Raw genomic sequence first — 26,680 nt, forward strand, 5'->3', positions numbered from 1 at the left:
GGAGAGTGGACTAGGAGTATGGTAGAGCCCAAGCCCAGGGTAACTAACATGTAGAAACAGCCAGAGGGGTGCTGACCTCACCTTGACCATTAAGCTCACTACAGACTGCGCCCACCTGTGCCCACACCCCCTGGCCTCAAATCAGCCTGTTCGTGACCTCAGTGTGGCCTCCTGGTTTCTGCGTTCAAAATGGGGAGAAGACTGAACTCTTTTATTTTTTGTGACTATGTAGAAAGAAATTTTCCAGTTTAAAAAAAGACGTTTCAAGAAAATGATAGGGTGGTCCACTGGTTAGGAAGCTGCCTTCCAACACAGGGGATATGGGTTTGATCTCTGATCCGGGAATTATGATCCCTTATGTCTCAGGAGAACTAAGGCCACGTGCAGCAACAAAGACCCAGCACGGCCAAAAAAAGAAAATCTTACTTTTTTTCCTCTTCCCCTTTAAAACTTCGGCCTCTCGGTCAACTGTAGTTGACCAAATGAAATCGCGACACCCGTAAACCCTAATATGGCCTTTGCCTAAGAAAAACATTCAAAATATGTTTCTTCTGTGCCTAGGTGTTGTGAACAAGGCAAAAGGTAAAATTTTACCGATCTTGCTTGTCTAAGACATGGTCCTCAGATGGACACACGGTCAATCTGAGTCTCCCTAAGGTTTGCAAACTGCTCTGAATATTTACAAATAATATTCAAATATTTGTAATATTTGAATATTTGTACAGGGCTCCTCCCTGTAGCTCAGACGGTATAGAATCTGCCCGCAGTGTGGAAGAGCTGGGTTCGATCCCTGGGTTGGGAAGATTCCCTGGAGACGGGAATGGCAACCCACTCCAGTGTTCTTGTCTGGAGAGTTCCATGGACAGAGGACTCCGGCGGGCTACAGTCTAGGGTTTCGCAGACTACCTACGTTGAATATTAACAAATAAAGAAACAAGCTTGGCTACAAAGGAATTAACTTTCCCATTTCGCCATGACTGCACTGGAATATTTTTTTTAAATGAGGATTAAGTCTCTTCAGTTAAACTTCCAGAAGATGTGCTCGTTCCATTGCTCTTCGACAACCGGGGTCTTTTCGCTCTGTTTCTTTCTCTGCTCACATTGAGGATCTCTCCTCTCTGACGGGCATTCCCTGGTGGCTCAGACGGTAAAGAATCTGCCTGCAATGCAGGAGACCCGGGTTTAATCCCTGGGTCGGGGAGATCCCTGGCAGAAGGGAATGTCCACCCACTCCAGTGTTCTTGCCTGGAAAATTCCATGAACAGAGTAGCCTAGTGGGCTACGTACGGTCCATGGGGTCGCAAAGGGTCGGACACGACTGAGCGACTAACACTTTCATTTTCCTCTCTCTGCCAATGTCTCAGATCCTACATATGTCAATTAACTGTTCTCCTCTAGATAGAAGAAGCAAGCACCAGGTGAGTAGCTGTTCATCTTCATAACTAGAAATTGACTTTTGGGTTGTGCTGCTGCTGCTGCTAAGTCACCTCAGTCGTGTCCGACTCTGTGCGACCCCATAGACGGTGGCCCGCCAGGCTCCACTGTCCCTGGAGGGCTTCGTTACTGCACAGGCTTTGCTCTCGTTGCGGGATGTGGGTTTCTTATTGTGGTGGCTTCGCCTATTGCACACCATGGACTCGAGGCGCTTGGACTTCAGGAGATGGGGCACGTGGGCTCAGCAGCTGCGGTTCCCCGGCTCTAGAGCACGGGTTCAGTAGTTGTAACGTGCAGGCTGAGGTGCTCTGTGAAATGTGGGATCTTCCAGGATCAGGGATCAAACCCAGGTTTCCTGCTTCGGCAGGCGGATTCTTTACCCCTGAGCCACCGGGGAAGCCCGAAGATCCCTCTTACTCTCCTGTTTTGGAGAAAAAGTTTGGTGTCGTGGATTCTTCCACACAGATGGCCTGGGTTCAAATCCCATTCTAGCCACTTACTAAGTTGAGGGCGTTGGGGAATGTTAATGACCTCTGTGCCTCTGGTTTCTCATATGTAAAACAGGGATCAAAAAACTATTGCTTAAAAGAGTAGATGGTTTATTATACGGTAAATGTTTAATTTAAATTTAAACATATTTAAAATTAGCATCTTTTAAATTGCCCTCAGGCAGGGCAGTATCAAATGAAACAAGTTCCCAAAGCGCTAGATGACCAAGGTCAACCCAGCGCATTCATACATGTACACTCTCCATTTTCTATCTCAGATGGGGGCAGGGAGCATATGTAGGGCACAGCTTTCTGAATCGGCCTGAATGCCCTATTCCCTTACCGGGGGAAGATCTAACAAAGTTAAATGCCCAGGTGACTTTCTCACCAGAAAAAGTAGATGCTCAAGTACTCCTAGGTCACGCCTGCACCCTCCAAGCTGTGCTATGACAATGGAGAGTCAAACTTCAACCAGAAGTCCCTGAAGAAATACTACAGAAGGTCAGAGTGGATGCTTGAGTTGAAGGGGAGGCCATGAAGAGCCAAGGCCCCTGACGCAGTAGCAGGAGAACTCCAACCCGGTGCCAGGTATCGAAAATGAAAAAGCAATAGCCTTTAAAGAGGCACGTGAAGTATAAAGCCTCTGACGACCAAATGTATTAAATGCCAAGTAATCCAAACTTAGTAGTGTACTGTTAGTCACTCAGTCGTGTCTGACTCTTTTGCGACCTTAAGGACCGTAGCCCACCAGGCTCCTCTGTCCACGGGATTCTCCAGACAAGAATACCGGATTGGGCGGCCATTCCCTTCTCCAGCGAATCCTCCCGACCCAGGGATCAAACGTATGTCTCCCACATTGCAGGCGGGTTCTTTACCCTCTGAATCACCAGGGAAACCCTTTAAAGGCAATGGGCTCTCTGGAAGCAACATCCCAACGATACTTGCCCTCCAGTATCAACATCAAATAGTGCTACCAGCCAACTGGCCCTGTGATTGCTCCTACATAAAACCATCTGGATATGGGCAATGTGCTCCCAGGATCTATGCAGGGACTGCCCTCATGGTTGTGCCTAAGTAGCATCCATAGATCGCCTGTAGCCTGGGATATAAATGTGCCCAGAATATTCACGTGCTTTGGATGAGCTCACCTGGGAAGCAAAGGAAAGCCACTCACTGTACTGCTAAAGATGCCCTTGACGACCCCAGAGAGCTCTCAACAATTTGTTCCACAAGCAGCAGGCATCAGCGATGCCCTGCAGCCCTCTATGTCAGGCTAGCCTATGCCCAGCCAATGACCCATACCGTATATCCACATGGGTTCCCACACCTGGGTGGCCTCCACTCCAGAGGACGTCACTCGTGACTGAGACAGACTCATCGCTGGAGACGATACCATCCCAGGCGACACCGTCCTAGGCCAGGAGTGCACCACCGGAGACGCCTATGCCTCATCCCCGGGACATGACACCCCAGGGCCATGGTACCGTGTTGGAGATGTAGCTGCTCACCCAGATGGCTTGCTCCCCAGTTCACACGGTGGAACACTGCAATGGGGACTGAGACGTTCCAGAAACAATGGACCAAGTGCACCGCCTGATGGCACCAGAGGACGAGCCGCTACGATGTTATCTGGCGGAACTTGCTGGGTGCTTGCTGGCTGAGCCAACCCTGGACCAAGAGGCCCGTCCGACTGTCACTCAGTTCTCAGGCCAGAAGGTGCACCCAAAAACAGACAGCTCTCCTGCCTGCAAATCCTGAAGGCCGTTCATATCCTCATCTCCTAACTCTGCTGTCTCAGCATCACAGGCTGGACTGTACTCTAAGCACCATAGTTGTTTTGTTTTGTTTGCCTGCACTGGGTCTTAGCTGCAGTGTGTGGGATCTAGTTCCCCAACCAGGGATTGAACCCAGGCCCCCTGCACTGGGAGCTTGGAGGTGTAGCCACTGGACTACCAGGAAGTCCCCTGAGTTGGTTTTTTAATTTTTTTTTTTTTTTTATCGTAACGTAAGTGCCTGATCTTAAGCTGTGGACGGCTTAGGCATCCACGTCACAGACAGCTGTCTTAAATAAACATCGTGCCAGCTAACACACTAGACCAAAGCCAGGCTTCTCCATCCCAGAAGTTTCCTTTGTTTTAGAGACCACCGGTTGACTAGGATAACTGACCATCTGACCACTTGTTTTCCCCTTCTGACGCTTTAAGGCACGCTCATGTTTTAAGTTCACCAAGAAAGACTAAATCTGTGACACGCCAGGCATCCCATCCTAGACCCCAATAAAAGCGACCCAGGCTGCACCTATACTCACGCTCTACCCAAGACCTGGCTGTGCAGCCCGATGCATGCCGGGCATCCTCCAGGACCTGTGAGTAAGTAATAAGCCGTGTTTTCTTTTCAAAGTTCCCTAAGAGTTGTTACTGAGGCACCGCTTACAATCACAGTAAGAACCACAAGGCAGGGGAGGGGGGCGGTGAAATCACAATGAAAAACGTGGAAGTGTTAGTCGTTCGGTCGTGTCGGACTCTGTGCGACAACACTGACTGTAGCCCTCCGGGGTCCTCTGTCCGTGGGATTCTCCAGGCCAGAAGACTGGAGTAGATAGCCACTCCCTTCTTCAGAGGAACTTCCAGACGCAGGGATCGAACCTGGGTGCTTAACTCCCAAATATGAATGGACAATTGTTTACCAGATATTTGACGGAGGTGAAGGAGATCATGATGAATGAACGTAACTGTTTCTGGAGAAAAAAACAAATATGCTGCAGGAAGCAGAAGAGAACATTACCAAAATACCCAAATTCATATTATCAGAATTGTGAAGACGACAGTGGGTTTATAAAATGGCAACAGGGTGCTATAAAAGGGAACAAATTAGAGAATAAGACAAAGTCCTTGGAATAAAAGCATTAGGGCAAAACTAAAAACTTAGTAGGTGCGAAGTCCTCAGCTCAAAGCGGCTGTGCCTCACCCTGGCTTTCATAGACAGTGGTCTCGCCCTGCCCACCCACCTGACCTCTTCCTTAACCAATCCCAAGCCCAGGCACTGACCCCGCCCACCAGACGCCACTACCCGGTCATTCCAGAGCCCGCACCCAGCCAGCTGCCGTCTGCCCCGGACCTCCGGTCGCCCGTATCGTCCACCATGGGGAGGTTCCGAGGAGGCTGCGGGTGTCGGCGCCGGCGCCCGCGCCCCCGCCGATGCCAGCCCCACACACGTATCATCCAAGCCGCCATTATCTCGGCCATGCAGTCGCCCGCCATGCTGCCCACACCGCCCTCGCGGGTGCGCCCGGAGTGTGAGGCCGCGGTCAACAGCCACGCCGCCCTGGAGTTCCACGCCTCCTTTCAGTGCCTGGCCGTGGCCTCCTACCTCGACCGTGATGAGGGGGTCTTGAAGTATTTCTCCCACTTCTTTCTGCTCCGTTGCCACGAGCACGGCAAGACAACCGAGAGCCTGATGTTCCTGCAGAACCAGCGTGGGGGCCGCATCTGCTTCCTCGACTGCACAAAGCCCAAGACCCGACAGTGGGAGAGCGGCCTCCAGGCCATACAGGACGTCCTGCACCTGGAGAAGTGCGTCAACCAGAGCCTGCTCGACCTGCACCAGCTGGCCACCGACAGCAGCGACGCCCACCTGTGCCACTTCCTGGGGACCGGCTACCTGGACCAGCAGGTCAGGTTCATCAAGGAGCTGGTGGACTATGTCAGCATCCTGAGCAACATGGGGTCCCCGGAAGGTGCCCTGGCAGAGTACTTCTTTGACAAGCTCACCCTGGGTGACGGCGACCAGAAGGACTGAGCCTGGACTGGCCTTTTCCCCCGAGTCCTGGGTGACTGCCCAAGGTCACCCTGCCCGCCATGCAGACCGCAGGATTGCCCTTGCAGAAAAAGTTCACTTAAGTTTTCCTGCTTTCAGCGTTGCCAGTTCTTCCAATAAAGTAATTGTTTCCTAAGGAAATAAAGGTCTCGTGTTGATGCATGCGTGCAAACCCTTAACCTTTCAAGTTTTAAAACAGGTATCCAGGAGGCTCTCCAGCTACCAATGCCCTGTCCACAGGCAGCTCAGATCTCCACAGAGGGAAGGAAGAAGGGGATCCACGGGACCCTGAACAAGACAAAAGGTACCTTCCCCTAATAAACAATGTGGATATGGGGTGGCCGTGGGTGAGCCCAAGCCCTGGTGAATGTGGGTGCCTGTGAATAGAGGAGCTATAAAAATATGGCCTGAAAATCATGATTGGGGTTGATCTCCAGAAATAGTGAAGGGAATGGGATTGGGAAGGGACTGAAAAAGGAGGTCTATTTTTTTGAAGCGGACTTCTGGGTAGCAAGATGCGGGCCCTGGATGCTGACAGCAGAGTTCCTTTCTGAGAATCTCCCCCTGGATTGCAGTGACAATCTAGTGTAGCAGGGCTGGCTTTCCTAGAGACACACTTCCTGTGGTCACCACTGTTGAGCATGGATGCTGCCCTTTCAAAACATCCACCTGTGATTTTTTTACTTGAACTGTGCCACCCTGCAATAATGTAACATTGGTACCACTCAAAATTTACCTCAATCGTATTGAGGGCGATTGTATATAACCCTACTAGGTTGAAAAATATAAGCTCATGAATGAAGGTCAATTTGTGATATTGAATATAAAGTAAAATGAATCCCCCTGAATATGAAATCAATGGTACTGGCTGCACTGAGGAATGTAGGTGGGGGGGGGGTTTGAAGCCGGGAGGCCAGTTAGTAGGTGTCACAGCTGGTACAGGGGAAAGACAATGGTTGTTGGAGTGGAGTGGAGGATGAAGAAATGAAGAGATGTAGACACACTGCAGATGGATTTAGATACATCAGCAAGGTATCTTCATGGATCAGAGAGGATGAGTGAGATATGGAGAAAATAAATTATCCTGGGTTGATGGTGGTTCCATTTGATCAATATGGGGCCTTTTGCCAGGGGCACAGCTTTGATGGAAGGTTGGAGAAGGCATGTCATGTCAAATCTGAGATGCATACTAGATATCCAAGTGGAACTGTCATGCAGGTAGCCAGAAAAATGAATCTTGAGTTCAGAGTGGATATCAGCTTGAGAAACAGACCTATGGGAGACATCAGCCTATATAGATTGTGCTGTGGTCATGGGAGTGGAAAACCTCACTGGAGAGTGGACTAGGAGTATGGTAGAGCCCAAGCCCAGGGTAACTAACATGTAGAACCAGCCAGAGGGGTGCTGACCTCACCTTGACCATTAAGCTCACTACAGACTGCGCCCACCTGTGCCCACACCCCCTGGCCTCAAATCAGCCTGTTCGTGACCTCAGTGTGGCCTCCTGGTTTCTGCGTTCAAAACGGGGAGAAGACTGAACTCGTTTATTTTTTGTGACTATGTAGAAAGAAATTTTCCAGTTTAAAAAAAGACGTTTCAAGAAAATGATAGGGTGGTCCACTGGTTAGGAAGCTGCCTTCCAACACAGGGGATATGGGTTTGATCTCTGATCCGGGAATTATGATCCCTTATGTCTCAGGAGAACTAAGGCCACGTGCAGCAACAAAGACCCAGCACGGCCAAAAAAAGAAAATCTTACTTTTTTTCCTCTTCCCCTTTAAAACTTCGGCCTCTCGGTCAACTGTAGTTGACCAAATGAAATCGCGACACCCGTAAACCCTAATATGGCCTTTGCCTAAGAAAAACACTCAAAATATGTTTCTTCTGTGCCTAGGTGTTGTGAACAAGGCAAAAGGTAAAATTTTACCGATCTTGCTTGTCTAAGACATGGTCCTCAGATGGACACACGGTCAATCTGAGTCTCCCTAAGGTTTGCAAACTGCTCTGAATATTTACAAATAATATTCAAATATTTGTAATATTTGAATATTTGTACAGGGCTCCTCCCTGTAGCTCAGACGGTATAGAATCTGCCCGCAGTGTGGAAGAGCTGGGTTCGATCCCTGGGTTGGGAAGATTCCCTGGAGACGGGAATGGCAACCCACTCCAGTGTTCTTGTCTGGAGAGTTCCATGGACAGAGGACTCCGGCGGGCTACAGTCTAGGGTTTCGCAGACTACCTACGTTGAATATTAACAAATAAAGAAACAAGCTTGGCTACAAAGGAATTAACTTTCCCATTTCGCCATGACTGCACTGGAATATTTTTTTTAAATGAGGATTAAGTCTCTTCAGTTAAACTTCCAGAGGATGTGCTCGTTCCATTGCTCTTCGACAACCGGGGTCTTTTCGCTCTGTTTCTTTCTCTGCTCACATTGAGGATCTCTCCTCTCTGACGGGCATTCCCTGGTGGCTCAGACGGTAAAGAATCTGCCTGCAATGCAGGAGACCCGGGTTTAATCCCTGGGTCGGGGAGATCCCTGGCAGAAGGGAATGTCCACCCACTCCAGTGTTCTTGCCTGGAAAATTCCATGAACAGAGTAGCCTAGTGGGCTACGGTCCATGGGGTCGCAACGGGTCGGACACGACTGAGCGACTAACACTTTCATTTTCCTCTCTCTGCCAATGTCTCAGATCCTACATATGTCAATTAACTGTTCTCCTCTAGATAGAAGAAGCAAGCACCAGGTGAGTAGCTGTTCATCTTCATAACTAGAAATTGACTTTTGGGTTGTGCTGCTGCTGCTGCTAAGTCACCTCAGTCGTGTCCGACTCTGTGCGACCCCATAGACGGTGGCCCGCCAGGCTCCACTGTCCCTGGAGGGCTTCGTTACTGCACAGGCTTTGCTCTCGTTGCGGGATGTGGGTTTCTTATTGTGGTGGCTTCGCCTATTGCACACCATGGACTCGAGGCGCTTGGACTTCAGGAGATGGGGCACGTGGGCTCAGCAGCTGCGGTTCCCCGGCTCTAGAGCACGGGTTCAGTAGTTGTAACGTGCAGGCTGAGGTGCTCTGTGAAATGTGGGATCTTCCAGGATCAGGGATCAAACCCAGGTTTCCTGCTTCGGCAGGCGGATTCTTTACCCCTGAGCCACTGGGGAAGCCCGAAGATCCCTCTTACTCTCCTGTTTTGGAGAAAAAGTTTGGTGTCGTGGATTCTTCCACACAGATGGCCTGGGTTCAAATCCCATTCTAGCCACTTACTAAGTTGAGGGCGTTGGGGAATGTTAATGACCTCTGTGCCTCTGGCTTCTCATATGTAAAACAGGGATCAAAAAACTATTGCTTAAAAGAGTAGATGGTTTATTATACGGTAAATGTTTAATTTAAATTTAAACATATTTAAAATTAGCATCTTTTAAATTGCCCTCAGGCAGGGCAGTATCAAATGAAACAAGTTCCCAAAGCGCTAGATGACCAAGGTCAACCCAGCGCATTCATACATGTACACTCTCCATTTTCTATCTCAGATGGGGGCAGGGAGCATATGTAGGGCACAGCTTTCTGAATCGGCCTGAATGCCCTATTCCCTTACCGGGGGAAGATCTAACAAAGTTAAATGCCCAGGTGACTTTCTCACCAGAAAAAGTAGATGCTCAAGTACTCCTAGGTCACGCCTGCACCCTCCAAGCTGTGCTATGACAATGGAGAGTCAAACTTCAACCAGAAGTCCCTGAAGAAATACTACAGAAGGTCAGAGTGGATGCTTGAGTTGAAGGGGAGGCCATGAAGAGCCAAGGCCCCTGACGCAGTAGCAGGAGAACTCCAACCCGGTGCCAGGTATCGAAAATGAAAAAGCAATAGCCTTTAAAGAGGCACGTGAAGTATAAAGCCTCTGACGACCAAATGTATTAAATGCCAAGTAATCCAAACTTAGTAGTGTACTGTTAGTCACTCAGTCGTGTCTGACTCTTTTGCGACCTTAAGGACCGTAGCCCACCAGGCTCCTCTGTCCACGGGATTCTCCAGACAAGAATACCGGATTGGGCGGCCATTCCCTTCTCCAGCGAATCCTCCCGACCCAGGGATCAAACGTATGTCTCCCACATTGCAGGCGGGTTCTTTACCCTCTGAATCACCAGGGAAGCCCTTTAAAGGCAATGGGCTCTCTGGAAGCAACATCCCAACGATACTTGCCCTCCAGTATCAACATCAAATAGTGCTACCAGCCAACTGGCCCAGTGATTGCTCCTACATAAAACCATCTGGATATGGGCAATGTGCTCCCAGGATCTATGCAGGGACTGCCCTCATGGTTGTGCCTAAGTAGCATCCATAGATCGCCTGTAGCCTGGGATATACATGTGCCCAGAATATTCACGTGCTTTGGATGAGCTCACCTGGGAAGCAAAGGAAAGCCACTCACTGTACTGCTAAAGATGCCCTTGACGACCCCAGAGAGCTCTCAACAATTTGTTCCACAAGCAGCAGGCATCAGCGATGCCCTGCAGCCCTCTATGTCAGGCTAGCCTATGCCCAGCCAATGACCCATACCGTATATCCACATGGGTTCCCACACCTGGGTGGCCTCCACTCCAGAGGACGTCACTCGTGACTGAGACAGACTCATCGCTGGAGACGATACCATCCCAGGCGACACCGTCCTAGGCCAGGAGTTCACCACCGGAGACGCCTATGCCTCATCCCCGGGACATGACACCCCAGGGCCATGGTACCGTGTTGGAGATGTAGCTGCTCACCCAGATGGCTTGCTCCCCAGTTCACACGGTGGAACACTGCAATGGGGACTGAGACGTTCCAGAAACAATGGACCAAGTGCACCGCCTGATGGCACCAGAGGACGAGCCGCTACGATGTTATCTGGCGGAACTTGCTGGGTGCTTGCTGGCTGAGCCAACCCTGGACCAAGAGGCCCGTCCGACTGTCACTCAGTTCTCAGGCCAGAAGGTGCACCCAAAAACAGACAGCTCTCCTGCCTGCAAATCCTGAAGGCCGTTCATATCCTCATCTCCTAACTCTGCTGTCTCAGCATCACAGGCTGGACTGTACTCTAAGCACCATAGTTGTTTTGTTTTGTTTGCCTGCACTGGGTCTTAGCTGCTGTGTGTGGGATCTAGTTCCCCAACCAGGGATTGAACCCAGGCCCCCTGCACTGGGAGCTTGGAGGTGTAGCCACTGGACTACCAGGAAGTCCCCTGAGTTGGTTTTTTAATTTTTTTTTTTTTTTTATCGTAACGTAAGTGCCTGATCTTAAGCTGTGGACGGCTTAGGCATCCACGTCACAGACAGCTGTCTTAAATAAACATCGTGCCAGCTAACACACTAGACCAAAGCCAGGCTTCTCCATCCCAGAAGTTTCCTTTGTTTTAGAGACCACCGGTTGACTAGGATAACTGACCATCTGACCACTTGTTTTCCCCTTCTGACGCTTTAAGGCACGCTCATGTTTTAAGTTCACCAAGAAAGACTAAATCTGTGACACGCCAGGCATCCCATCCTAGACCCCAATAAAAGCGACCCAGGCTGCACCTATACTCACGCTCTACCCAAGACCTGGCTGTGCAGCCCGATGCATGCCGGGCATCCTCCAGGACCTGTGAGTAAGTAATAAGCCGTGTTTTCTTTTCAAAGTTCCCTAAGAGTTGTTACTGAGGCACCGCTTACAATCACAGTAAGAACCACAAGGCAGGGGAGGGGGGCGGTGAAATCACAATGAAAAACGTGGAAGTGTTAGTCGTTCGGTCGTGTCGGACTCTGTGCGACAACACTGACTGTAGCCCTCCGGGGTCCTCTGTCCGTGGGATTCTCCAGGCCAGAAGACTGGAGTAGATAGCCACTCCCTTCTTCAGAGGAACTTCCAGACGCAGGGATCGAACCTGGGTGCTTAACTCCCAAATATGAATGGACAATTGTTTACCAGATATTTGACGGAGGTGAAGGAGATCATGATGAATGAACGTAACTGTTTCTGGAGAAAAAAACAAATATGCTGCAGGAAGCAGAAGAGAACATTACCAAAATACCCAAATTCATATTATCAGAATTGTGAAGACGACAGTGGGTTTATAAAATGGCAACAGGGTGCTATAAAAGGGAACAAATTAGAGAATAAGACAAAGTCCTTGGAATAAAAGCATTAGGGCAAAACTAAAAACTTAGTAGGTGCGAAGTCCTCAGCTCAAAGCGGCTGTGCCTCACCCTGGCTTTCATAGACAGTGGTCTCGCCCTGCCCACCCACCTGACCTCTTCCTTAACCAATCTCAAGCCCAGGCACTGACCCCGCCCACCAGACGCCACTACCCGGTCATTCCAGAGCCCGCACCCAGCCAGCTGCCGTCTGCCCCGGACCTCCGGTCGCCCGTATCGTCCACCATGGGGAGGTTCCGAGGAGGCTGCGGGTGTCGGCGCCGGCGCCCGCGCCCCCGCCGATGCCAGCCCCACACACGTATCATCCAAGCCGCCATTATCTCGGCCATGCAGTCGCCCGCCATGCTGCCCACACCGCCCTCGCGGGTGCGCCCGGAGTGTGAGGCCGCGGTCAACAGCCACGCCGCCCTGGAGTTCCACGCCTCCTTTCAGTGCCTGGCCGTGGCCTCCTACCTCGACCGTGATGAGGGGGTCTTGAAGTATTTCTCCCACTTCTTTCTGCTCCGTTGCCACGAGCACGGCAAGACAACCGAGAGCCTGATGTTCCTGCAGAACCAGCGTGGGGGCCGCATCTGCTTCCTCGACTGCACAAAGCCCAAGACCCGACAGTGGGAGAGCGGCCTCCAGGCCATACAGGACGTCCTGCACCTGGAGAAGTGCGTCAACCAGAGCCTGCTCGACCTGCACCAGCTGGCCACCGACAGCAGCGACGCCCACCTGTGCCACTTCCTGGGGACCGGCTACCTGGACCAGCAGGTCAGGTTCATCAAGGAGCTGGTGGACTATGTCAGCATCCTGAGCAACATGGGGTCCCCGGAAGGTGCCCTGGCAGAGTACTTCTTTGACAAGCTCACCCTGGGTGACGGCGACCAGAAGGACTGAGCCTGGACTGGCCTTTTCCCCCGAGTCCTGGGTGACTGCCCAAGGTCACCCTGCCCGCCATGCAGACCGCAGGATTGCCCTTGCAGAAAAAGTTCACTTAAGTTTTCCTGCTTTCAGCGTTGCCAGTTCTTCCAATAAAGTAATTGTTTCCTAAGGAAATAAAGGTCTCGTGTTGATGCATGCGTGCAAACCCTTAACCTTTCAAGTTTTAAAACAGGTATCCAGGAGGCTCTCCAGCTACCAATGCCCTGTCCACAGGCAGCTCAGATCTCCACAGAGGGAAGGAAGAAGGGGATCCATGGGACCCTGAACAAGACAAAAGGTACCTTCCCCTAATAAACAATGTGGATATGGGGTGGCCGTGGGTGAGCCCAAGCCCTGGTGAATGTGGGTGCCTGTGAATAGAGGAGCTATAAAAATATGGCCTGAAAATCATGATTGGGGTTGATCTCCAGAAATAGTGAAGGGAATGGGATTGGGAAGGGACTGAAAAAGGAGGTCTATTTTTTTGAAGCGGACTTCTGGGTAGCAAGATGCGGGCCCTGGATGCTGACAGCAGAGTTCCTTTCTGAGAATCTCCCCCTGGATTGCAGTGACAATCTAGTGTAGCAGGGCTGGCTTTCCTAGAGACACACTTCCTGTGGTCACCACTGTTGAGCATGGATGCTGCCCTTTCAAAACATCCACCTGTGATTTTTTTACTTGAACTGTGCCACCCTGCAATAATGTAACATTGGTACCACTCAAAATTTACCTCAATCGTATTGAGGGCGATTGTATATAACCCTACTAGGTTGAAAAATATAAGCTCATGAATGAAGGTCAATTTGTGATATTGAATATAAAGTAAAATGAATCCCCCTGAATATGAAATCAATGGTACTGGCTGCACTGAGGAATGTAGGTGGGTGGGTGGGGGGTTTGAAGCCGGGAGGCCAGTTAGTAGGTGTCACAGCTGGTACAGGGGAAAGACAATGGTTGTTGGAGTGGAGTGGAGGATGAAGAAATGAAGAGATGTAGACACACTGCAGATGGATTTAGATACATCAGCAAGGTATCTTCATGGATCAGAGAGGATGAGTGAGATATGGAGAAAATAAATTATCCTGGGTTGATGGTGGTTCCATTTGATCAATATGGGGCCTTTTGCCAGGGGCACAGCTTTGATGGAAGGTTGGAGAAGGCATGTCATGTCAAATCTGAGATGCATACTAGATATCCAAGTGGAACTGTCATGCAGGTAGCCAGAAAAATGAATCTTGAGTTCAGAGTGGATATCAGCTTGAGAAACAGACCTATGGGAGACATCAGCCTATATAGATTGTGCTGTGGTCATGGGAGTGGAAAACCTCACTGGAGAGTGGACTAGGAGTATGGTAGAGCCCAAGCCCAGGGTAACTAACATGTAGAAACAGCCAGAGGGGTGCTGACCTCACCTTGACCATTAAGCTCACTACAGACTGCGCCCACCTGTGCCCACACCCCCTGGCCTCAAATCAGCCTGTTCGTGACCTCAGTGTGGCCTCCTGGTTTCTGCGTTCAAAATGGGGAGAAGACTGAACTCTTTTATTTTTTGTGACTATGTAGAAAGAAATTTTCCAGTTTAAAAAAAGACGTTTCAAGAAAATGATAGGGTGGTCCACTGGTTAGGAAGCTGCCTTCCAACACAGGGGATATGGGTTTGATCTCTGATCCGGGAATTATGATCCCTTATGTCTCAGGAGAACTAAGGCCACGTGCAGCAACAAAGACCCAGCACGGCCAAAAAAAGAAAATCTTACTTTTTTTCCTCTTCCCCTTTAAAACTTCGGCCTCTCGGTCAACTGTAGTTGACCAAATGAAATCGCGACACCCGTAAACCCTAATATGGCCTTTGCCTAAGAAAAACATTCAAAATATGTTTCTTCTGTGCCTAGGTGTTGTGAACAAGGCAAAAGGTAAAATTTTACCGATCTTGCTTGTCTAAGACATGGTCCTCAGATGGACACACGGTCAATCTGAGTCTCCCTAAGGTTTGCAAACTGCTCTGAATATTTACAAATAATATTCAAATATTTGTAATATTTGAATATTTGTACAGGGCTCCTCCCTGTAGCTCAGACGGTATAGAATCTGCCCGCAGTGTGGAAGAGCTGGGTTCGATCCCTGGGTTGGGAAGATTCCCTGGAGACGGGAATGGCAACCCACTCCAGTGTTCTTGTCTGGAGAGTTCCATGGACAGAGGACTCCGGCGGGCTACAGTCTAGGGTTTCGCAGACTACCTACGTTGAATATTAACAAATAAAGAAACAAGCTTGGCTACAAAGGAATTAACTTTCCCATTTCGCCATGACTGCACTGGAATATTTTTTTTAAATGAGGATTAAGTCTCTTCAGTTAAACTTCCAGAAGATGTGCTCGTTCCATTGCTCTTCGACAACCGGGGTCTTTTCGCTCTGTTTCTTTCTCTGCTCACATTGAGGATCTCTCCTCTCTGACGGGCATTCCCTGGTGGCTCAGACGGTAAAGAATCTGCCTGCAATGCAGGAGACCCGGGTTTAATCCCTGGGTCGGGGAGATCCCTGGCAGAAGGGAATGTCCACCCACTCCAGTGTTCTTGCCTGGAAAATTCCATGAACAGAGTAGCCTAGTGGGCTACGGTCCATGGGGTCGCAAAGGGTCGGACACGACTGAGCGACTAACACTTTCATTTTCCTCTCTCTGCCAATGTCTCAGATCCTACATATGTCAATTAACTGTTCTCCTCTAGATAGAAGAAGCAAGCACCAGGTGAGTAGCTGTTCATCTTCATAACTAGAAATTGACTTTTGGGTTGTGCTGCTGCTGCTGCTAAGTCACCTCAGTCGTGTCCGACTCTGTGCGACCCCATAGACGGTGGCCCGCCAGGCTCCACTGTCCCTGGAGGGCTTCGTTACTGCACAGGCTTTGCTCTCGTTGCGGGATGTGGGTTTCTTATTGTGGTGGCTTCGCCTATTGCACACCATGGACTCGAGGCGCTTGGACTTCAGGAGATGGGGCACGTGGGCTCAGCAGCTGCGGTTCCCCGGCTCTAGAGCACGGGTTCAGTAGTTGTAACGTGCAGGTTGAGGTGCTCTGTGAAATGTGGGATCTTCCAGGATCAGGGATCAAACCCAGGTTTCCTGCTTCGGCAGGCGGATTCTTTACCCCTGAGCCACCGGGGAAGCCCGAAGATCCCTCTTACTCTCCTGTTTTGGAGAAAAAGTTTGGTGTCGTGGATTCTTCCACACAGATGGCCTGGGTTCAAATCCCATTCTAGCCACTTACTAAGTTGAGGGCGTTGGGGAATGTTAATGACCTCTGTGCCTCTGGTTTCTCATATGTAAAACAGGGATCAAAAAACTATTGCTTAAAAGAGTAGATGGTTTATTATACGGTAAATGTTTAATTTAAATTTAAACATATTTAAAATTAGCATCTTTTAAATTGCCCTCAGGCAGGGCAGTATCAAATGAAACAAGTTCCCAAAGCGCTAGATGACCAAGGTCAACCCAGCGCATTCATACATGTACACTCTCCATTTTCTATCTCAGATGGGGGCAGGGAGCATATGTAGGGCACAGCTTTCTGAATCGGCCTGAATGCCCTATTCCCTTACCGGGGGAAGATCTAACAAAGTTAAATGCCCAGGTGACTTTCTCACCAGAAAAAGTAGATGCTCAAGTACTCCTAGGTCACGCCTGCACCCTCCAAGCTGTGCTATGACAATGGAGAGTCAAACTTCAACCAGAAGTCCCTGAGGAAATACTACAGAAGGTCAGAGTGGATGCTTGAGTTGAAGGGGAGGCCATGAAGAGCCAAGGCCCCTGACGCAGTAGCAGGAGAACTCCAACCCGGTGCCAGGTATCGAAAATGAAAAAGCAATAGCCTTTAAAGAGGCACGTGAAGTATAAAGCCTCTGACGACCAAATGTATTAAATGCCAAGTAATCCAAACTTAGTAGTGTACTGTTAGTCACTCAGTCGTGTCTGACTCTTTTGCGACCTTAAGGACCGTAGCCCACCAGGCTCCTCTGTCCACGGGATTCTCCAGACAAGAATACCGGATTGGGCGGCCATTCCCTTCTCCAGCGAATCCTCCCGACCCAGGGATCAAACGTATGTCTCCCACATTGCAGGCGGGTTCTTTACCCTCTGAATCACCAGGGAAACCCTTTAAAGGCAATGGGCTCTCTGGAAGCAACATCCCAACGATACTTGCCCTCCAGTATCAACATCAAATAGTGCTACCAGCCAACTGGCCCTGTGATTGCTCCTACATAAAACCATCTGGATATGGGCAATGTGCTCCCAGGATCTATGCAGGGACTGCCCTCATGGTTGTGCCTAAGTAGCATCCATAGATCGCCTGTAGCCTGGGATATACATGTGCCCAGAATATTCACGTGCTTTGGATGAGCTCACCTGGGAAGCAAAGGAAAGCCACTCACTGTACTGCTAAAGATGCCCTTGACGACCCCAGAGAGCTCTCAACAATTTGTTCCACAAGCAGCAGGCATCAGCGATGCCCTGCAGCCCTCTATGTCAGGCTAGCCTATGCCCAGCCAATGACCCATACCGTATATCCACATGGGTTCCCACACCTGGGTGGCCTCCACTCCAGAGGACGTCACTCGTGACTGAGACAGACTCATCGCTGGAGACGATACCATCCCAGGCGACACCGTCCTAGGCCAGGAGTGCACCACCGGAGACGCCTATGCCTCATCCCCGGGACATGACACCCCAGGGCCATGGTACCGTGTTGGAGATGTAGCTGCTCACCCAGATGGCTTGCTCCCCAGTTCACACGGTGGAACACTGCAATGGGGACTGAGACGTTCCAGAAACAATGGACCAAGTGCACCGCCTGATGGCACCAGAGGACGAGCCGCTACGATGTTATCTGGCGGAACTTGCTGGGTGCTTGCTGGCTGAGCCAACCCTGGACCAAGAGGCCCGTCCGACTGTCACTCAGTTCTCAGGCCAGAAGGTGCACCCAAAAACAGACAGCTCTCCTGCCTGCAAATCCTGAAGGCCGTTCATATCCTCATCTCCTAACTCTGCTGTCTCAGCATCACAGGCTGGACTGTACTCTAAGCACCATAGTTGTTTTGTTTTGTTTGCCTGCACTGGGTCTTAGCTGCAGTGTGTGGGATCTAGTTCCCCAACCAGGGATTGAACCCAGGCCCCCTGCACTGGGAGCTTGGAGGTGTAGCCACTGGACTACCAGGAAGTCCCCTGAGTTGGTTTTTTAATTTTTTTTTTTTTTTTATCATAACGTAAGTGCCTGATCTTAAGCTGTGGACGGCTTAGGCATCCACGTCACAGACAGCTGTCTTAAATAAACATCGTGCCAGCTAACACACTAGACCAAAGCCAGGCTTCTCCATCCCAGAAGTTTCCTTTGTTTTAGAGACCACCGGTTGACTAGGATAACTGACCATCTGACCACTTGTTTTTCCCTTCTGACGCTTTAAGGCACGCTCATGTTTTAAGTTCACCAAGAAAGACTAAATCTGTGACACGCCAGGCATCCCATCCTAGACCCCAATAAAAGCGACCCAGGCTGCACCTATACTCACGCTCTACCCAAGACCTGGCTGTGCAGCCCGATGCATGCCGGGCATCCTCCAGGACCTGTGAGTAAGTAATAAGCCGTGTTTTCTTTTCAAAGTTCCCTAAGAGTTGTTACTGAGGCACCGCTTACAATCACAGTAAGAACCACAAGGCAGGGGAGGGGGGCGGTGAAATCACAATGAAAAACGTGGAAGTGTTAGTCGTTCGGTCGTGTCGGACTCTGTGCGACAACACTGACTGTAGCCCTCCGGGGTCCTCTGTCCGTGGGATTCTCCAGGCCAGAAGACTGGAGTAGATAGCCACTCCCTTCTTCAGAGGAACTTCCAGACGCAGGGATCGAACCTGGGTGCTTAACTCCCAAATATGAATGGACAATTGTTTACCAGATATTTGACGGAGGTGAAGGAGATCATGATGAATGAACGTAACTGTTTCTGGAGAAAAAAACAAATATGCTGCAGGAAGCAGAAGAGAACATTACCAAAATACCCAAATTCATATTATCAGAATTGTGAAGACGACAGTGGGTTTATAAAATGGCAACAGGGTGCTATAAAAGGGAACAAATTAGAGAATAAGACAAAGTCCTTGGAATAAAAGCATTAGGGCAAAACTAAAAACTTAGTAGGTGCGAAGTCCTCAGCTCAAAGCGGCTGTGCCTCACCCTGGCTTTCATAGACAGTGGTCTCGCCCTGCCCACCCACCTGACCTCTTCCTTAACCAATCTCAAGCCCAGGCACTGACCCCGCCCACCAGACGCCACTACCCGGTCATTCCAGAGCCCGCACCCAGCCAGCTGCCGTCTGCCCCGGACCTCCGGTCGCCCGTATCGTCCACCATGGGGAGGTTCCGAGGAGGCTGCGGGTGTCGGCGCCGGCGCCCGCGCCCCCGCCGATGCCAGCCCCACACACGTATCATCCAAGCCGCCATTATCTCGGCCATGCAGTCGCCCGCCATGCTGCCCACACCGCCCTCGCGGGTGCGCCCGGAGTGTGAGGCCGCGGTCAACAGCCACGCCGCCCTGGAGTTCCACGCCTCCTTTCAGTGCCTGGCCGTGGCCTCCTACCTCGACCGTGATGAGGGGGTCTTGAAGTATTTCTCCCACTTCTTTCTGCTCCGTTGCCACGAGCACGGCAAGACAACCGAGAGCCTGATGTTCCTGCAGAACCAGCGTGGGGGCCGCATCTGCTTCCTCGACTGCACAAAGCCCAAGACCCGACAGTGGGAGAGCGGCCTCCAGGCCATACAGGACGTCCTGCACCTGGAGAAGTGCGTCAACCAGAGCCTGCTCGACCTGCACCAGCTGGCCACCGACAGCAGCGACGCCCACCTGTGCCACTTCCTGGGGACCGGCTACCTGGACCAGCAGGTCAGGTTCATCAAGGAGCTGGTGGACTATGTCAGCATCCTGAGCAACATGGGGTCCCCGGAAGGTGCCCTGGCAGAGTACTTCTTTGACAAGCTCACCCTGGGTGACGGCGACCAGAAGGACTGAGCCTGGACTGGCCTTTTCCCCCGAGTCCTGGGTGACTGCCCAAGGTCACCCTGCCCGCCATGCAGACCGCAGGATTGCCCTTGCAGAAAAAGTTCACTTAAGTTTTCCTGCTTTCAGCGTTGCCAGTTCTTCCAATAAAGTAATTGTTTCCTAAGGAAATAAAGGTCTCGTGTTGATGCATGCGTGCAAACCCTTAACCTTTCAAGTTTTAAAACAGGTATCCAGGAGGCTCTCCAGCTACCAATGCCCTGTCCACAGGCAGCTCAGATCTCCACAGAGGGAAGGAAGAAGGGGATCCATGGGACCCTGAACAAGACAAAAGGTACCTTCCCCTAATAAACAATGTGGATATGGGGTGGCCGTGGGTGAGCCCAAGCCCTGGTGAATGTGGGTGCCTGTGAATAGAGGAGCTATAAAAATATGGCCTGAAAATCATGATTGGGGTTGATCTCCAGAAATAGTGAAGGGAATGGGATTGGGAAGGGACTGAAAAAGGAGGTCTATTTTTTTGAAGCGGACTTCTGGGTAGCAAGATGCGGGCCCTGGATGCTGACAGCAGAGTTCCTTTCTGAGAATCTCCCCCTGGATTGCAGTGACAATCTAGTGTAGCAGGGCTGGCTTTCCTAGAGACACACTTCCTGTGGTCACCACTGTTGAGCATGGATGCTGCCCTTTCAAAACATCCACCTGTGATTTTTTTACTTGAACTGTGCCACCCTGCAATAATGTAACATTGGTACCACTCAAAATTTACCTCAATCGTATTGAGGGCGATTGTATATAACCCTACTAGGTTGAAAAATATAAGCTCATGAATGAAGGTCAATTTGTGATATTGAATATAAAGTAAAATGAATCCCCCTGAATATGAAATCAATGGTACTGGCTGCACTGAGGAATGTAGGTGGGTGGGGGGGGGGTTTGAAGCCGGGAGGCCAGTTAGTAGGTGTCACAGCTGGTACAGGGGAAAGACAATGGTTGTTGGAGTGGAGTGGAGGATGAAGAAATGAAGAGATGTAGACACACTGCAGATGGATTTAGATACATCAGCAAGGTATCTTCATGGATCAGAGAGGATGAGTGAGATATGGAGAAAATAAATTATCCTGGGTTGATGGTGGTTCCATTTGATCAATATGGGGCCTTTTGCCAGGGGCACAGCTTTGATGGAAGGTTGGAGAAGGCATGTCATGTCAAATCTGAGATGCATACTAGATATCCAAGTGGAACTGTCATGCAGGTAGCCAGAAAAATGAATCTTGAGTTCAGAGTGGATATCAGCTTGAGAAACAGACCTATGGGAGACATCAGCCTATATAGATTGTGCTGTGGTCATGGGAGTGGAAAACCTCACTGGAGAGTGGACTAGGAGTATGGTAGAGCCCAAGCCCAGGGTAACTAACATGTAGAAACAGCCAGAGGGGTGCTGACCTCACCTTGACCATTAAGCTCACTACAGACTGCGCCCACCTGTGCCCACACCCCCTGGCCTCAAATCAGCCTGTTCGTGACCTCAGTGTGGCCTCCTGGTTTCTGCGTTCAAAATGGGGAGAAGACTGAACTCTTTTATTTTTTGTGACTATGTAGAAAGAAATTTTCCAGTTTAAAAAAAGACGTTTCAAGAAAATGATAGGGTGGTCCACTGGTTAGGAAGCTGCCTTCCAACACAGGGGATATGGGTTTGATCTCTGATCCGGGAATTATGATCCCTTATGTCTCAGGAGAACTAAGGCCACGTGCAGCAACAAAGACCCAGCACGGCCAAAAAAAGAAAATCTTACTTTTTTTCCTCTTCCCCTTTAAAACTTCGGCCTCTCGGTCAACTGTAGTTGACCAAATGAAATCGCGACACCCGTAAACCCTAATATGGCCTTTGCCTAAGAAAAACATTCAAAATATGTTTCTTCTGTGCCTAGGTGTTGTGAACAAGGCAAAAGGTAAAATTTTACCGATCTTGCTTGTCTAAGACATGGTCCTCAGATGGACACACGGTCAATCTGAGTCTCCCTAAGGTTTGCAAACTGCTCTGAATATTTACAAATAATATTCAAATATTTGTAATATTTGAATATTTGTACAGGGCTCCTCCCTGTAGCTCAGACGGTATAGAATCTGCCCGCAGTGTGGAAGAGCTGGGTTCGATCCCTGGGTTGGGAAGATTCCCTGGAGACGGGAATGGCAACCCACTCCAGTGTTCTTGTCTGGAGAGTTCCATGGACAGAGGACTCCGGCGGGCTACAGTCTAGGGTTTCGCAGACTACCTACGTTGAATATTAACAAATAAAGAAACAAGCTTGGCTACAAAGGAATTAACTTTCCCATTTCGCCATGACTGCACTGGAATATTTTTTTTAAATGAGGATTAAGTCTCTTCAGTTAAACTTCCAGAAGATGTGCTCGTTCCATTGCTCTTCGACAACCGGGGTCTTTTCGCTCTGTTTCTTTCTCTGCTCACATTGAGGATCTCTCCTCTCTGACGGGCATTCCCTGGTGGCTCAGACGGTAAAGAATCTGCCTGCAATGCAGGAGACCCGGGTTTAATCCCTGGGTCGGGGAGATCCCTGGCAGAAGGGAATGTCCACCCACTCCAGTGTTCTTGCCTGGAAAATTCCATGAACAGAGTAGCCTAGTGGGCTACGGTCCATGGGGTCGCAAAGGGTCGGACACGACTGAGCGACTAACACTTTCATTTTCCTCTCTCTGCCAATGTCTCAGATCCTACATATGTCAATTAACTGTTCTCCTCTAGATAGAAGAAGCAAGCACCAGGTGAGTAGCTGTTCATCTTCATAACTAGAAATTGACTTTTGGGTTGTGCTGCTGCTGCTGCTAAGTCACCTCAGTCGAGTCCGACTCTGTGCGACCCCATAGACGGTGGCCCGCCAGGCTCCACTGTCCCTGGAGGGCTTCGTTACTGCACAGGCTTTGCTCTCGTTGCGGGATGTGGGTTTCTTATTGTGGTGGCTTCGCCTATTGCACACCATGGACTCGAGGCGCTTGGACTTCAGGAGATGGGGCACGTGGGCTCAGCAGCTGCGGTTCCCCGGCTCTAGAGCACGGGTTCAGTAGTTGTAACGTGCAGGCTGAGGTGCTCTGTGAAATGTGGGATCTTCCAGGATCAGGGATCAAACCCAGGTTTCCTGCTTCGGCAGGCGGATTCTTTACCCCTGAGCCACCGGGGAAGCCCGAAGATCCCTCTTACTCTCCTGTTTTGGAGAAAAAGTTTGGTGTCGTGGATTCTTCCACACAGATGGCCTGGGTTCAAATCCCATTCTAGCCACTTACTAAGTTGAGGGCGTTGGGGAATGTTAATGACCTCTGTGCCTCTGGTTTCTCATATGTAAAACAGGGATCAAAAAACTATTGCTTAAAAGAGTAGATGGTTTATTATACGGTAAATGTTTAATTTAAATTTAAACATATTTAAAATTAGCATCTTTTAAATTGCCCTCAGGCAGGGCAGTATCAAATGAAACAAGTTCCCAAAGCGCTAGATGACCAAGGTCAACCCAGCGCATTCATACATGTACACTCTCCATTTTCTATCTCAGATGGGGGCAGGGAGCATATGTAGGGCACAGCTTTCTGAATCGGCCTGAATGCCCTATTCCCTTACCGGGGGAAGATCTAACAAAGTTAAATGCCCAGGTGACTTTCTCACCAGAAAAAGTAGATGCTCAAGTACTCCTAGGTCACGCCTGCACCCTCCAAGCTGTGCTATGACAATGGAGAGTCAAACTTCAACCAGAAGTCCCTGAAGAAATACTACAGAAGGTCAGAGTGGATGCTTGAGTTGAAGGGGAGGCCATGAAGAGCCAAGGCCCCTGACGCAGTAGCAGGAGAACTCCAACCCGGTGCCAGGTATCGAAAATGAAAAAGCAATAGCCTTTAAAGAGGCACGTGAAGTATAAAGCCTCTGACAACCAAATGTATTAAATGCCAAGTAATCCAAACTTAGTAGTGTACTGTTAGTCACTCAGTCGTGTCTGACTCTTTTGCGACCTTAAGGACCGTAGCCCACCAGGCTCCTCTGTCCACGGGATTCTCCAGACAAGAATACCGGATTGGGCGGCCATTCCCTTCTCCAGCGAATCCTCCCGACCCAGGGATCAAACGTATGTCTCCCACATTGCAGGCGGGTTCTTTACCCTCTGAATCACCAGGGAAACCCTTTAAAGGCAATGGGCTCTCTGGAAGCAACATCCCAACGATACTTGCCCTCCAGTATCAACATCAAATAGTGCTACCAGCCAACTGGCCCTGTGATTGCTCCTACATAAAACCATCTGGATATGGGCAATGTGCTCCCAGGATCTATGCAGGGACTGCCCTCATGGTTGTGCCTAAGTAGCATCCATAGATCGCCTGTAGCCTGGGATATAAATGTGCCCAGAATATTCACGTGCTTTGGATGAGCTCACCTGGGAAGCAAAGGAAAGCCACTCACTGTACTGCTAAAGATGCCCTTGACGACCCCAGAGAGCTCTCAACAATTTGTTCCACAAGCAGCAGGCATCAGCGATGCCCTGCAGCCCTCTATGTCAGGCTAGCCTATGCCCAGCCAATGACCCATACCGTATATCCACATGGGTTCCCACACCTGGGTGGCCTCCACTCCAGAGGACGTCACTCGTGACTGAGACAGACTCATCGCTGGAGACGATACCATCCCAGGCGACACCGTCCTAGGCCAGGAGTGCACCACCGGAGACGCCTATGCCTCATCCCCGGGACATGACACCCCAGGGCCATGGTACCGTGTTGGAGATGTAGCTGCTCACCCAGATGGCTTGCTCCCCAGTTCACACGGTGGAACACTGCAATGGGGACTGAGACGTTCCAGAAACAATGGACCAAGTGCACCGCCTGATGGCACCAGAGGACGAGCCGCTACGATGTTATCTGGCGGAACTTGCTGGGTGCTTGCTGGCTGAGCCAACCCTGGACCAAGAGGCCCGTCCGACTGTCACTCAGTTCTCAGGCCAGAAGGTGCACCCAAAAACAGACAGCTCTCCTGCCTGCAAATCCTGAAGGCCGTTCATATCCTCATCTCCTAACTCTGCTGTCTCAGCATCACAGGCTGGACTGTACTCTAAGCACCATAGTTGTTTTGTTTTGTTTGCCTGCACTGGGTCTTAGCTGCAGTGTGTGGGATCTAGTTCCCCAACCAGGGATTGAACCCAGGCCCCCTGCACTGGGAGCTTGGAGGTGTAGCCACTGGACTACCAGGAAGTCCCCTGAGTTGGTTTTTTAATTTTTTTTTTTTTTTTATCGTAACGTAAGTGCCTGATCTTAAGCTGTGGACGGCTTAGGCATCCACGTCACAGACAGCTGTCTTAAATAAACATCGTGCCAGCTAACACACTAGACCAAAGCCAGGCTTCTCCATCCCAGAAGTTTCCTTTGTTTTAGAGACCACCGGTTGACTAGGATAACTGACCATCTGACCACTTGTTTTCCCCTTCTGACGCTTTAAGGCACGCTCATGTTTTAAGTTCACCAAGAAAGACTAAATCTGTGACACGCCAGGCATCCCATCCTAGACCCCAATAAAAGCGACCCAGGCTGCACCTATACTCACGCTCTACCCAAGACCTGGCTGTGCAGCCCGATGCATGCCGGGCATCCTCCAGGACCTGTGAGTAAGTAATAAGCCGTGTTTTCTTTTCAAAGTTCCCTAAGAGTTGTTACTGAGGCACCGCTTACAATCACAGTAAGAACCACAAGGCAGGGGAGGGGGGCGGTGAAATCACAATGAAAAACGTGGAAGTGTTAGTCGTTCGGTCGTGTCGGACTCTGTGCGACAACACTGACTGTAGCCCTCCGGGGTCCTCTGTCCGTGGGATTCTCCAGGCCAGAAGACTGGAGTAGATAGCCACTCCCTTCTTCAGAGGAACTTCCAGACGCAGGGATCGAACCTGGGTGCTTAACTCCCAAATATGAATGGACAATTGTTTACCAGATATTTGACGGAGGTGAAGGAGATCATGATGAATGAACGTAACTGTTTCTGGAGAAAAAAACAAATATGCTGCAGGAAGCAGAAGAGAACATTACCAAAATACCCAAATTCATATTATCAGAATTGTGAAGACGACAGTGGGTTTATAAAATGGCAACAGGGTGCTATAAAAGGGAACAAATTAGAGAATAAGACAAAGTCCTTGGAATAAAAGCATTAGGGCAAAACTAAAAACTTAGTAGGTGCGAAGTCCTCAGCTCAAAGCGGCTGTGCCTCACCCTGGCTTTCATAGACAGTGGTCTCGCCCTGCCCACCCACCTGACCTCTTCCTTAACCAATCCCAAGCCCAGGCACTGACCCCGCCCACCAGACGCCACTACCCGGTCATTCCAGAGCCCGCACCCAGCCAGCTGCCGTCTGCCCCGGACCTCCGGTCGCCCGTATCGTCCACCATGGGGAGGTTCCGAGGAGGCTGCGGGTGTCGGCGCCGGCGCCCGCGCCCCCGCCGATGCCAGCCCCACACACGTATCATCCAAGCCGCCATTATCTCGGCCATGCAGTCGCCCGCCATGCTGCCCACACCGCCCTCGCGGGTGCGCCCGGAGTGTGAGGCCGCGGTCAACAGCCACGCCGCCCTGGAGTTCCACGCCTCCTTTCAGTGCCTGGCCGTGGCCTCCTACCTCGACCGTGATGAGGGGGTCTTGAAGTATTTCTCCCACTTCTTTCTGCTCCGTTGCCACGAGCACGGCAAGACAACCGAGAGCCTGATGTTCCTGCAGAACCAGCGTGGGGGCCGCATCTGCTTCCTCGACTGCACAAAGCCCAAGACCCGACAGTGGGAGAGCGGCCTCCAGGCCATA

Source organism: Giraffa tippelskirchi, chromosome X, assembly GCF_054371585.1.
Source record: "Giraffa tippelskirchi isolate mGirTip1 chromosome X, T2T-mGirTip1v1.2.pri, whole genome shotgun sequence".
Classification (NCBI taxonomy): Eukaryota; Metazoa; Chordata; class Mammalia; order Artiodactyla; family Giraffidae; genus Giraffa; species Giraffa tippelskirchi.